This window comes from Lampetra planeri, unplaced genomic scaffold (genome assembly GCF_965212315.1).
Source record: "Lampetra planeri unplaced genomic scaffold, kcLamPlan1.2.h2 scaffold_149, whole genome shotgun sequence".
In the NCBI taxonomy this organism is placed as follows: domain Eukaryota; kingdom Metazoa; phylum Chordata; class Hyperoartia; order Petromyzontiformes; family Petromyzontidae; genus Lampetra; species Lampetra planeri.
Genome location: NW_027614212.1, coordinates 123,920 through 137,533, shown reverse-complemented (window position 1 = coordinate 137,533; position 13,614 = coordinate 123,920). Strand labels below are relative to the sequence as shown.

At 58.0% G+C, this 13,614-nt stretch overlaps 1 protein-coding gene across 1 annotated transcript in view; it reads left to right on the top strand.

The window, feature by feature from the left end:
• The window catches only part of KRI1 (KRI1 homolog), a 114,172-nt gene that overhangs the window by 73,128 nt on the left and 27,430 nt on the right, over positions 1-13,614 (top strand). The gene's annotated exons all lie outside the window — the stretch shown is intronic.

Genomic DNA, 13,614 nt, shown 5'->3' with positions numbered 1-13,614 from the left:
TGGGACACTGGGACACGGAGACACTGGGACACGGAGACACTGGGACACTGAGACACTGAGACACTGAGACACAGGGACACTGAGACACTGGGACACTGGGACACGGAGACACTGGGACACTGAGACACTGAGACACTGGGACACTGAGAGACTGGGACACTGAGACACGGGGACACTGGGACACGGAGACACTGGGACACTGGGACACGGAGACACTGGGACACTGAGACACGGGGACACTGGGACACTGAGACACTGGGACACTGAGACACTGGGACACTGAGACACGGGGACACTGGGACACGGAGACACTGGGACACTGGGACACTGAGACACTGGGACACTGAGACACTGAGACACTGAGACACTGAGCCACAGGGACACTGGGACACTGGGACACGGAGACACTGGGACACGGAGACACTGGGACACTGAGACACTGAGACACTGAGACACAGGGACACTGAGACACTGGGACACTGGGACACGGAGACACTGGGACACTGAGACACTGAGACACTGGGACACTGAGACACTGAGACACTGAGACACTGAGACACAGGGACACAGGGACACTGGGACACGGAGACACTGGGACACGGAGACACTGGGACACTGAGACACTGAGACACTGAGACACGGGGAAACTGAGACACTAAGACACGGGGACATGGGGACACTGAGACGGGGACACTGAGACACGGGGACAGTGAGACACGGGGACACTAGGACACTGGGACACTGAGACACGGGGACACTGAGACACTGAGACACAGGAACACTGAGACACTGAGACACGGGGACACTGAGACACTGAGACACTGAGACACTGAGACACTGAGACACAGGGACACTGGGACACTGAGACACTGAGACTCTGAGACACAGGGACACGGGGACACTGAGACACGGGGACACTGGGACACTGAAACACGGGGACACTGAGACACTGAGACACAGGGACACTGAGACACTGAGACACTGAGACACTGAGACACGGGGACACTGGGACACTGGGACACTGAGACACTGAGACACTGAGACACGGGTACACTGAGACACTGGGACACTGAGACACTGAGACACTGGGACACTGGGACACTGAGACACGGGTACACGGGGACACTGGGACACGGAGACACAGGGACACTGAGACACAGGGACACTGAGGCACTGAGACACTGAGACACAGGGACACAGGGACACTGGGACACTGGGACACGGAGACACTGGGACACTGAGACACTGAGACACTGAGACACAGGGACACTGAGACACTGGGACACTGGGACACGGAGACACTGGGACACTGAGACACTGGGACACTGGGACACTGAGACACTGAGACACTGAGACACAGGGACACTGAGACACTGGGACACTGGGACACGGAGACACTGGGACACTGGGACACTGAGACACTGGGACACTGAGACACTGAGACACAGGGACACTGGGACACGGAGACACTGGGACACTGAGACACTGGGACACTGAGACACTGGGACACTGAGAGACTGGGACACTGAGACACGGGGACACTGGGACACGGAGACACTGGGACACTGGGACACTGGGACACGGAGACACTGGGACACTGAGACACTGGGACACTGAGACACTGGGACACTGAGAGACTGGGACACTGAGACACTGGGACACTGAGAGACTGGGACACTGAGACACGGGGACACTGGGACACGGAGACACTGGGACACTGGGACACGGAGACACTGGGACACTGAGACACGGGGACACTGGGACACTGAGACACTGGGACACTGAGACACTGGGACACTGAGACACGGGGACACTGGGACACGGAGACACTGGGACACTGGGACACTGAGACACTGGGACACTGAGACACTGAGACACTGAGCCACAGGGACACTGGGACACTGGGACACGGAGACACTGGGACACGGAGACACTGGGACACTGAGACACTGAGACACTGAGACACAGGGACACTGAGACACTGGGACACTGGGACACGGAGACACTGGGACACTGAGACACTGAGACACTGGGACACTGAGACACTGAGACACTGAGACACAGGGACACAGGGACACTGGGACACGGAGACACTGGGACACGGAGACACTGGGACACTGAGACACTGAGACACTGAGACACAGGGACACTGAGACACTGGGACACTGGGACACGGAGACACAGGGACACTGGGACACTGAGACACAGGGACACTGAGACACTGAGACACTGAGACACAGGGACACTGGGACACGGAGACACTGGGACACTGAGACACGGGGACACTGGGACACTGAGACACTGAGACACAGGGACACTGAGACACTGAGACACTGAGACACAGGGACACAGGGACACTGGGACACTGGGACACGGAGACACTGGGACACTGAGACACTGAGACACTGAGACACAGGGACACTGAGACACTGGGACACTGGGACACGGAGACACTGGGACACTGAGACACTGGGACACTGGGACACTGAGACACTGAGACACTGAGACACAGGGACACTGAGACACTGGGACACTGGGACACGGAGACACTGGGACACTGGGACACTGAGACACTGGGACACTGAGACACTGAGACACAGGGACACTGGGACACGGAGACACTGGGACACTGAGACACTGGGACACTGAGACACGGGGACACTGGGACACGGAGACACTGGGACACTGGGACACGGAGACACTGGGACACTGAGACACGGGGACACTGGGACACTGAGACACTGGGACACTGAGACACTGGGACACTGAGACACGGGGACACTGGGACACGGAGACACTGGGACACTGGGACACGGAGACACTGGGACACTGAGACACGGGGACACTGGGACACTGAGACACTGGGACACTGAGACACTGGGACACTGAGACACGGGGACACTGGGACACGGAGACACTGGGACACTGGGACACTGAGACACTGGGACACTGAGACACTGAGACACTGAGACACTGAGCCACAGGGACACTGGGACACTGGGACACGGAGACACTGGGACACGGAGACACTGGGACACTGAGACACTGAGACACTGAGACACAGGGACACTGAGACACTGGGACACTGGGACACGGAGACACTGGGACACTGAGACACTGAGACACTGGGACACTGAGAGACTGGGACACTGAGACACGGGGACACTGGGACACGGAGACACTGGGACACTGGGACACGGAGACACTGGGACACTGAGACACGGGGACACTGGGACACTGAGACACTGGGACACTGAGACACTGGGACACTGAGACACGGGGACACTGGGACACGGAGACACTGGGACACTGGGACACTGAGACACTGGGACACTGAGACACTGAGACACTGAGACACTGAGCCACAGGGACACTGGGACACTGGGACACGGAGACACTGGGACACGGAGACACTGGGACACTGAGACACTGAGACACTGAGACACAGGGACACTGAGACACTGGGACACTGGGACACGGAGACACTGGGACACTGAGACACTGAGACACTGAGACACTGAGACACAGGGACACAGGGACACTGGGACACGGAGACACTGGGACACGGAGACACTGGGACACTGAGACACTGAGACACTGAGACACTGAGACACGGGGAAACTGAGACACTAAGACACGGGGACACGGGGACACTGAGACGGGGACACTGAGACACGGGGACAGTGAGACACGGGGACACTAGGACACTGGGACACTGAGACACGGGGACACTGAGACACTGAGACACAGGAACACTGAGACACTGAGACACGGGGACACTGAGACACTGAGACACTGAGACACTGAGACACAGGGACACTGGGACACTGAGACACTGAGACTCTGAGACACAGGGACACGGGGACACTGAGACACGGGGACACTGGGACACTGAAACACGGGGACACTGAGACACTGAGACACAGGGACACTGAGACACTGAGACACTGAGACACTGAGACACGGGGACACTGGGACACTGGGACACTGAGACACTGAGACACTGAGACACGGGTACACTGAGACACTGGGACACTGAGACACTGAGACACTGGGACACTGGGACACTGAGACACGGGTACACGGGGACACTGGGACACGGAGACACAGGGACACTGAGACACAGGGACACTGAGACACTGAGACACTGAGACACAGGGACACAGGGACACTGGGACACTGGGACACGGAGACACTGGGACACTGAGACACTGGGACACTGGGACACGGAGACACTGGGACACTGAGACACTGGGACACTGGGACACTGAGACACTGAGACACTGAGACACAGGGACACTGAGACACTGGGACACTGGGACACGGAGACACTGGGACACTGGGACACTGAGACACTGGGACACTGAGACACTGAGACACAGGGACACTGGGACACGGAGACACTGGGACACTGAGACACTGGGACACTGAGACACTGGGACACTGAGAGACTGGGACACTGAGACACGGGGACACTGGGACACGGAGACACTGGGACACTGGGACACTGGGACACGGAGACACTGGGACACTGAGACACTGGGACACTGAGACACTGGGACACTGAGAGACTGGGACACTGAGACACTGGGACACTGAGAGACTGGGACACTGAGACACGGGGACACTGGGACACGGAGACACTGGGACACTGGGACACGGAGACACTGGGACACTGAGACACGGGGACACTGGGACACTGAGACACTGGGACACTGAGACACTGGGACACTGAGACACGGGGACACTGGGACACGGAGACACTGGGACACTGGGACACTGAGACACTGGGACACTGAGACACTGAGACACTGAGCCACAGGGACACTGGGACACTGGGACACGGAGACACTGGGACACGGAGACACTGGGACACTGAGACACTGAGACACTGAGACACAGGGACACTGAGACACTGGGACACTGGGACACGGAGACACTGGGACACTGAGACACTGAGACACTGGGACACTGAGACACTGAGACACTGAGACACAGGGACACAGGGACACTGGGACACGGAGACACTGGGACACGGAGACACTGGGACACTGAGACACTGAGACACTGAGACACAGGGACACTGAGACACTGGGACACTGGGACACGGAGACACAGGGACACTGGGACACTGAGACACAGGGACACTGAGACACTGAGACACTGAGACACAGGGACACTGGGACACGGAGACACTGGGACACTGAGACACGGGGACACTGGGACACTGAGACACTGAGACACAGGGACACTGAGACACTGAGACACTGAGACACAGGGACACAGGGACACTGGGACACTGGGACACGGAGACACTGGGACACTGAGACACTGAGACACTGAGACACAGGGACACTGAGACACTGGGACACTGGGACACGGAGACACTGGGACACTGAGACACTGGGACACTGGGACACTGAGACACTGAGACACTGAGACACAGGGACACTGAGACACTGGGACACTGGGACACGGAGACACTGGGACACTGGGACACTGAGACACTGGGACACTGAGACACTGAGACACAGGGACACTGGGACACGGAGACACTGGGACACTGAGACACTGGGACACTGAGACACGGGGACACTGGGACACGGAGACACTGGGACACTGGGACACGGAGACACTGGGACACTGAGACACGGGGACACTGGGACACTGAGACACTGGGACACTGAGACACTGGGACACTGAGACACGGGGACACTGGGACACGGAGACACTGGGACACTGGGACACGGAGACACTGGGACACTGAGACACGGGGACACTGGGACACTGAGACACTGGGACACTGAGACACTGGGACACTGAGACACGGGGACACTGGGACACGGAGACACTGGGACACTGGGACACTGAGACACTGGGACACTGAGACACTGAGACACTGAGACACTGAGCCACAGGGACACTGGGACACTGGGACACGGAGACACTGGGACACGGAGACACTGGGACACTGAGACACTGAGACACTGAGACACAGGGACACTGAGACACTGGGACACTGGGACACGGAGACACTGGGACACTGAGACACTGAGACACTGGGACACTGAGAGACTGGGACACTGAGACACGGGGACACTGGGACACGGAGACACTGGGACACTGGGACACGGAGACACTGGGACACTGAGACACGGGGACACTGGGACACTGAGACACTGGGACACTGAGACACTGGGACACTGAGACACGGGGACACTGGGACACGGAGACACTGGGACACTGGGACACTGAGACACTGGGACACTGAGACACTGAGACACTGAGACACTGAGCCACAGGGACACTGGGACACTGGGACACGGAGACACTGGGACACGGAGACACTGGGACACTGAGACACTGAGACACTGAGACACAGGGACACTGAGACACTGGGACACTGGGACACGGAGACACTGGGACACTGAGACACTGAGACACTGAGACACTGAGACACAGGGACACAGGGACACTGGGACACGGAGACACTGGGACACGGAGACACTGGGACACTGAGACACTGAGACACTGAGACACTGAGACACGGGGAAACTGAGACACTAAGACACGGGGACACGGGGACACTGAGACGGGGACACTGAGACACGGGGACAGTGAGACACGGGGACACTAGGACACTGGGACACTGAGACACGGGGACACTGAGACACTGAGACACAGGAACACTGAGACACTGAGACACGGGGACACTGAGACACTGAGACACTGAGACACTGAGACACAGGGACACTGGGACACTGAGACACTGAGACTCTGAGACACAGGGACACGGGGACACTGAGACACGGGGACACTGGGACACTGAAACACGGGGACACTGAGACACTGAGACACAGGGACACTGAGACACTGAGACACTGAGACACTGAGACACGGGGACACTGGGACACTGGGACACTGAGACACTGAGACACTGAGACACGGGTACACTGAGACACTGGGACACTGAGACACTGAGACACTGGGACACTGGGACACTGAGACACGGGTACACGGGGACACTGGGACACGGAGACACAGGGACACTGAGACACAGGGACACTGAGACACTGAGACACTGAGACACAGGGACACAGGGACACTGGGACACTGGGACACGGAGACACTGGGACACTGAGACACTGAGACACTGAGACACAGGGACACTGAGACACTGGGACACTGGGACACGGAGACACTGGGACACTGAGACACTGGGACACTGGGACACTGAGACACTGAGACACAGGGACACTGAGACACTGGGACACTGGGACACGGAGACACTGGGACACTGGGACACTGAGACACTGGGACACTGAGACACTGAGACACAGGGACACTGGGACACGGAGACACTGGGACACTGAGACACTGGGACACTGAGACACTGGGACACTGAGAGACTGGGACACTGAGACACGGGGACACTGGGACACGGAGACACTGGGACACTGGGACACGGAGACACTGGGACACTGAGACACGGGGACACTGGGACACTGAGACACTGGGACACTGAGACACTGGGACACTGAGACACGGGGACACTGGGACACGGAGACACTGGGACACTGGGACACTGAGACACTGGGACACTGAGACACTGAGACACTGAGACACTGAGCCACAGGGACACTGGGACACTGGGACACGGAGACACTGGGACACGGAGACACTGGGACACTGAGACACTGAGACACTGAGACACAGGGACACTGAGACACTGGGACACTGGGACACGGAGACACTGGGACACTGAGACACTGAGACACTGGGACACTGAGACACTGAGACACTGAGACACAGGGACACAGGGACACTGGGACACGGAGACACTGGGACACGGAGACACTGGGACACTGAGACACTGAGACACTGAGACACAGGGACACTGAGACACTGGGACACTGGGACACGGAGACACAGGGACACTGGGACACTGAGACACAGGGACACTGAGACACTGAGACACTGAGACACAGGGACACTGGGACACGGAGACACTGGGACACTGGGACACTGAGACACTGGGACACTGAGACACTGAGACACAGGGACACTGAGACACTGAGACACTGAGACACTGAGACACGGGGACACTGAGACACAGGGACACTGGGACACTGAGACACTGGGACACTGAGACACTGAGACACTGAGACACAGGGACACTGAGACACTGGGACACTGGGACACGGAGACACTGGGACACTGGGACACTGAGACACTGGGACACTGAGACACTGGGACACTGAGACACTGAGACACAGGGACACTGGGACACTGGGACACGGAGACACTGGGACACTGGGACACTGAGACACTGGGACACTGAGACACTGAGACACAGGGAGACTGGGACACGGAGACACTGGGACACTGGGACACTGAGACACTGGGACACTCAGACACTGGGACACTGAGACACTGGGACACGGGGACACTGGGACACGGATACACTGGGACACTGAGACACTGGGACACTGAGACACGGGGACACTGGGACACGGAGACACTGGGACACTGAGACACTGAGACACAGGGACACTGAGACAGTGAGACACTGAGACACTGAGACACTGAGACACAGGGACACTGAGACACAGGGACACGGAGACACTGGGACACGAGGACACTGGGACACTGAGACACTGAGACACAGGGACACTGAGACACTGGGACACTGGGACACGGAGACGCAGGGACACTGAGACACTGGGACACTGAGACACAGGGACACTGAGACACTGAGACACTGGGACACGGAGACACTGGGACACTGGGACACTGGGACACGGAGACACTGGGACACTGGGACACTGAGACACTGGGACACTGAGACACTAGGACACTGAGACACGGGGACACTGGGACACGGAGACACTGGGACACTGGGACACTGGGACACTGAGACACTGAGACACTGGGACACTGAGACACTGAGACACTGGGACACTGAGACACGGGGACACTGGGACACGGAGACACTGGGACACTGGGACACTGGGACACTGGGACACGGAGACACTGGGACACTGGGACACTGGGACACTGGGACACTGAGACACTGGGACACTGGGACACTGAGACACGGGGACACTGGGACACGGAGACACTGGGACACTGGGACACTGGGACACTGGGACACGGAGACACTGGGACACTGGGACACTGGGACACTGGGACACTGGGACACGGAGACACTGGGACACTGGGACACTGGGACACTGGGACACGGATACACTGGGACACTGGGACACGGAGACACTGGGACACGGAGACACTGGGACACTGGGACACTGGGACACTGAGACACTGAGACACTGGGACACGGAGACACTGGGACACTGGGACACTGAGACACTGGGACACTGAGACACGGGGACACGGGGACACGGGGACACTGGGACACGGAGACACTGGGACACGGAGACACTGGGACACTGAGACACTGAGACACTGAGACACAGGGACACTGAGACACTGGGACACTGGGACACGGAGACACTGGGACACTGAGACACTGAGACACTGGGACACTGAGACACTGAGACACTGAGACACAGGGACACAGGGACACTGGGACACGGAGACACTGGGACACGGAGACACTGGGACACTGAGACACTGAGACACTGAGACACAGGGACACAGACACTGGGACACTGGGACACGGAGACACAGGGACACTGGGACACTGAGACACAGGGACACTGAGACACTGAGACACTGAGACACAGGGACACTGGGACACGGAGACACTGGGACACTGGGACACTGAGACACTGGGACACTGAGACACTGAGACACAGGGACACTGAGACACTGAGACACTGAGACACTGAGACACGGGGACACTGAGACACAGGGACACTGGGACACTGAGACACTGGGACACTGAGACACTGAGACACTGAGACACAGGGACACTGAGACACTGGGACACTGGGACACGGAGACACTGGGACACTGGGACACTGAGACACTGGGACACTGAGACACTGGGACACTGAGACACTGAGACACAGGGACACTGGGACACTGGGACACGGAGACACTGGGACACTGGGACACTGAGACACTGGGACACTGAGACACTGAGACACAGGGAGACTGGGACACGGAGACACTGGGACACTGGGACACTGAGACACTGGGACACTCAGACACTGGGACACTGAGACACTGGGACACGGGGACACTGGGACACGGATACACTGGGACACTGAGACACTGGGACACTGAGACACGGGGACACTGGGACACGGAGACACTGGGACACTGAGACACTGAGACACAGGGACACTGAGACAGTGAGACACTGAGACACTGAGACACTGAGACACAGGGACACTGAGACACAGGGACACGGAGACACTGGGACACGAGGACACTGGGACACTGAGACACTGAGACACAGGGACACGGAGACACTGGGACACGAGGACACTGGGACACTGAGACACTGAGACACAGGGACACTGAGACACTGGGACACTGGGACACGGAGACGCAGGGACACTGAGACACTGGGACACTGAGACACAGGGACACTGAGACACTGAGACACTGGGACACGGAGACACTGGGACACTGGGACACTGGGACACGGAGACACTGGGACACTGGGACACTGAGACACTGGGACACTGAGACACTAGGACACTGAGACACGGGGACACTGGGACACGGAGACACTGGGACACTGGGACACTGGGACACTGAGACACTGAGACACTGGGACACTGAGACACTGAGACACTGGGACACTGAGACACGGGGACACTGGGACACGGAGACACTGGGACACTGGGACACTGGGACACTGGGACACGGAGACACTGGGACACTGGGACACTGGGACACTGGGACACTGAGACACTGGGACACTGGGACACTGAGACACGGGGACACTGGGACACGGAGACACTGGGACACTGGGACACTGGGACACTGGGACACGGAGACACTGGGACACTGGGACACTGGGACACTGGGACACGGAGACACGGAGACACTGGGACACTGGGACACGGATACACTGGGACACTGGGACACGGAGACACTGGGACACGGAGACACTGGGACACTGGGACACTGGGACACTGAGACACTGAGACACTGGGACACGGAGACACTGGGACACTGGGACACTGAGACACTGGGACACTGAGACACGGGGACACGGGGACACGGGGACACTGGGACACTGAAACACGGAGACACTGAGACACTGAGACACTGGGACACTGAGACACGGGGACACTGGGACACGGAGACACTGGGACACTGAAACACGGAGACACTGAGACACTGGGACACTGAGACACGGGGACACTGGGACACAGAGACACTGGGACACTGGGACACTGGGACACTGGGACACGGAGATACTGGGACACTGGGACACTGAGACACTGGGACACGGAGACACTGGGACACTGAGACACTGGGACACTGGGACACAGAGACACTGGGACACTGGGACACTGGGACACTGGGACACGGAGACACTGGGACACTGGGACACTGGGACACGGAGACACTGGGACACTGGGACACTGAGACACTGGGACACGGAGACACTGGGACACTGAGACACTGGGACACTGAGACACGGGGACACTGGGACACTCGAGAAAGACAAAGATCCCCCGTGTAGCCTCAACAGACTCTTTGGGCAAGTGCTGTTAGCGAGCACCTATGAAGGCCAGAACGGCACACGAGGGGGTGGGTGGCCAGCACCATGCCCAGCCGCCTTTGTCTCCCGCACCAAGTACTAATTTGAGGCTGAGTCGATCTTGGGGAGACCCAGGACCAGTTCAGATAATCAGTGGTGTTGGCCGTGAGCAGGCATCGAACTCGGGTCGCCGGGTTCGTAGTGCAACACGCTAACCGCTACACTACCGCTCCCCACACACATACACGGGTACACACACAGATTCGCATACAGAAACACTCACACACACCACACACACAGGTAAACACAAGCAGGTACACACAGACTCACGTACGCATATACACACGCTCATGTACACACACCACATACACAGGGTACACGTAGAACTCCCACACAGGTACGTACACACTTCCACACGTCATACACACACCACATACATAAAGACAAATGCGGTTTCAGGAAAGGGCGGTCCTGCACAGATGCCATATTTTCTGTCCGTCTGCTACAGCAGAGGTGTAGGGAATTCCAACAAGATCTACATCTCTGCTTAATTGACCTGGTCAAGGCCTATGATACTGGGTTGTTCTTCGTACTTTCGGAGTCACTGACCCTCTGCTCACGATCATTAAGGACCTTCATGATGGTGAGCGGGCCCGGGCAAAACTACGTGGCCGGGAGTCAGAGCCATTCTCTGTACACCTTGGGGTGCGACAGGGATGTCCTCTGGCTCCAACATTATTTAACATCTATTTTGACCACGTAGTTCGTGAAGGCTTCAATAGCTATACCGGAGGAATTTCCATTTGGTACAGATATAATTGGAGGCTGATCGATGCCCGGGTGCGGTCAAGGGATGGCTCCCTATTGGTCAACCATGTTATGTATGCCGATGATTTGGTAATTGCTGCTCATTCAGAGGAGGGGTTGGAGACGCTGCTGCTGAGACTGGAGCGTGCCACTAAGAGATGGGGCCTTACCATCAGCCCCACCAAAACTAAGCACCTGCCTGGGTATTTTGTACCATCGGATACTCCATCCCCACAACTCCCAATCGGTGATGGCGCAGTTGTGGAGAGAGTGGAGAGTTTCCCATACCTGGGCGGTGTGCTCATGACCGGCTCCGGTTTAACACCAGAGGTCTCACTCCAAATCAGACGAGCGGCAATATCTTTTCATCGGTTGCGTAACGTTGTGTGGAAGCTACCTGGTCTGTCGCTCCGCACGAAGCTTCGGGTCTTCTCGGCCACGGTCATTCCCTCCCTTCTCTACGCTTGTGAAACCTGGACACCCCTAATGGAGCATCTTCGCCGGTTAGAAACATTTAGGCTGGCCTGCCTACGATCCATCCTGGGTTTAACCAGGCTGGATTGTGTGAGGAGCTCACAAATCCTTTAAAGATCTGGGCAAAGTCCCATCGGTGAGCTTCTCCGGCAGGCAAGGCTACGTTGGCTGGGTCATGTAGCCCGCATGCCCAGCCACCGCATGCTGAAACAGCTTTTGTTCGGCCGGATCGAGGGGGCTAAACGGGCGCGGCACCGGCTAGAGAAGAGATGGAGTGATGTGGTACAGGAGGACGTGGAGCTGAGTGGACTTGCCGATGACTGGTACCAGTGGTGTCAAGATCGGCCTCAGTGGAGGAGGCTCGTGAAGGACGCTACTGGGCAGTTGGAGGCAGTCGCCCTCCATCAACAACGGAGGGCGGAGGAGCGACGCTCACAACAACGAGCGGAGCGCCGGGTGTCTAAAGCACAGCAAGTTGGCACAGTAGGGGGCACAGGTGGTGCATCAGCCAGTCATCTCGGTCATCTCGGTCAGTCGACCCGTGGCACCTGCTGGGTCTGCCCCGTGACCTCCTGCCAGCGGGCGTTCGACACTTCACGTGGCCTCAAGGTGCACATGGCCTGGCACAAGCGTCGTGGTGACATCAC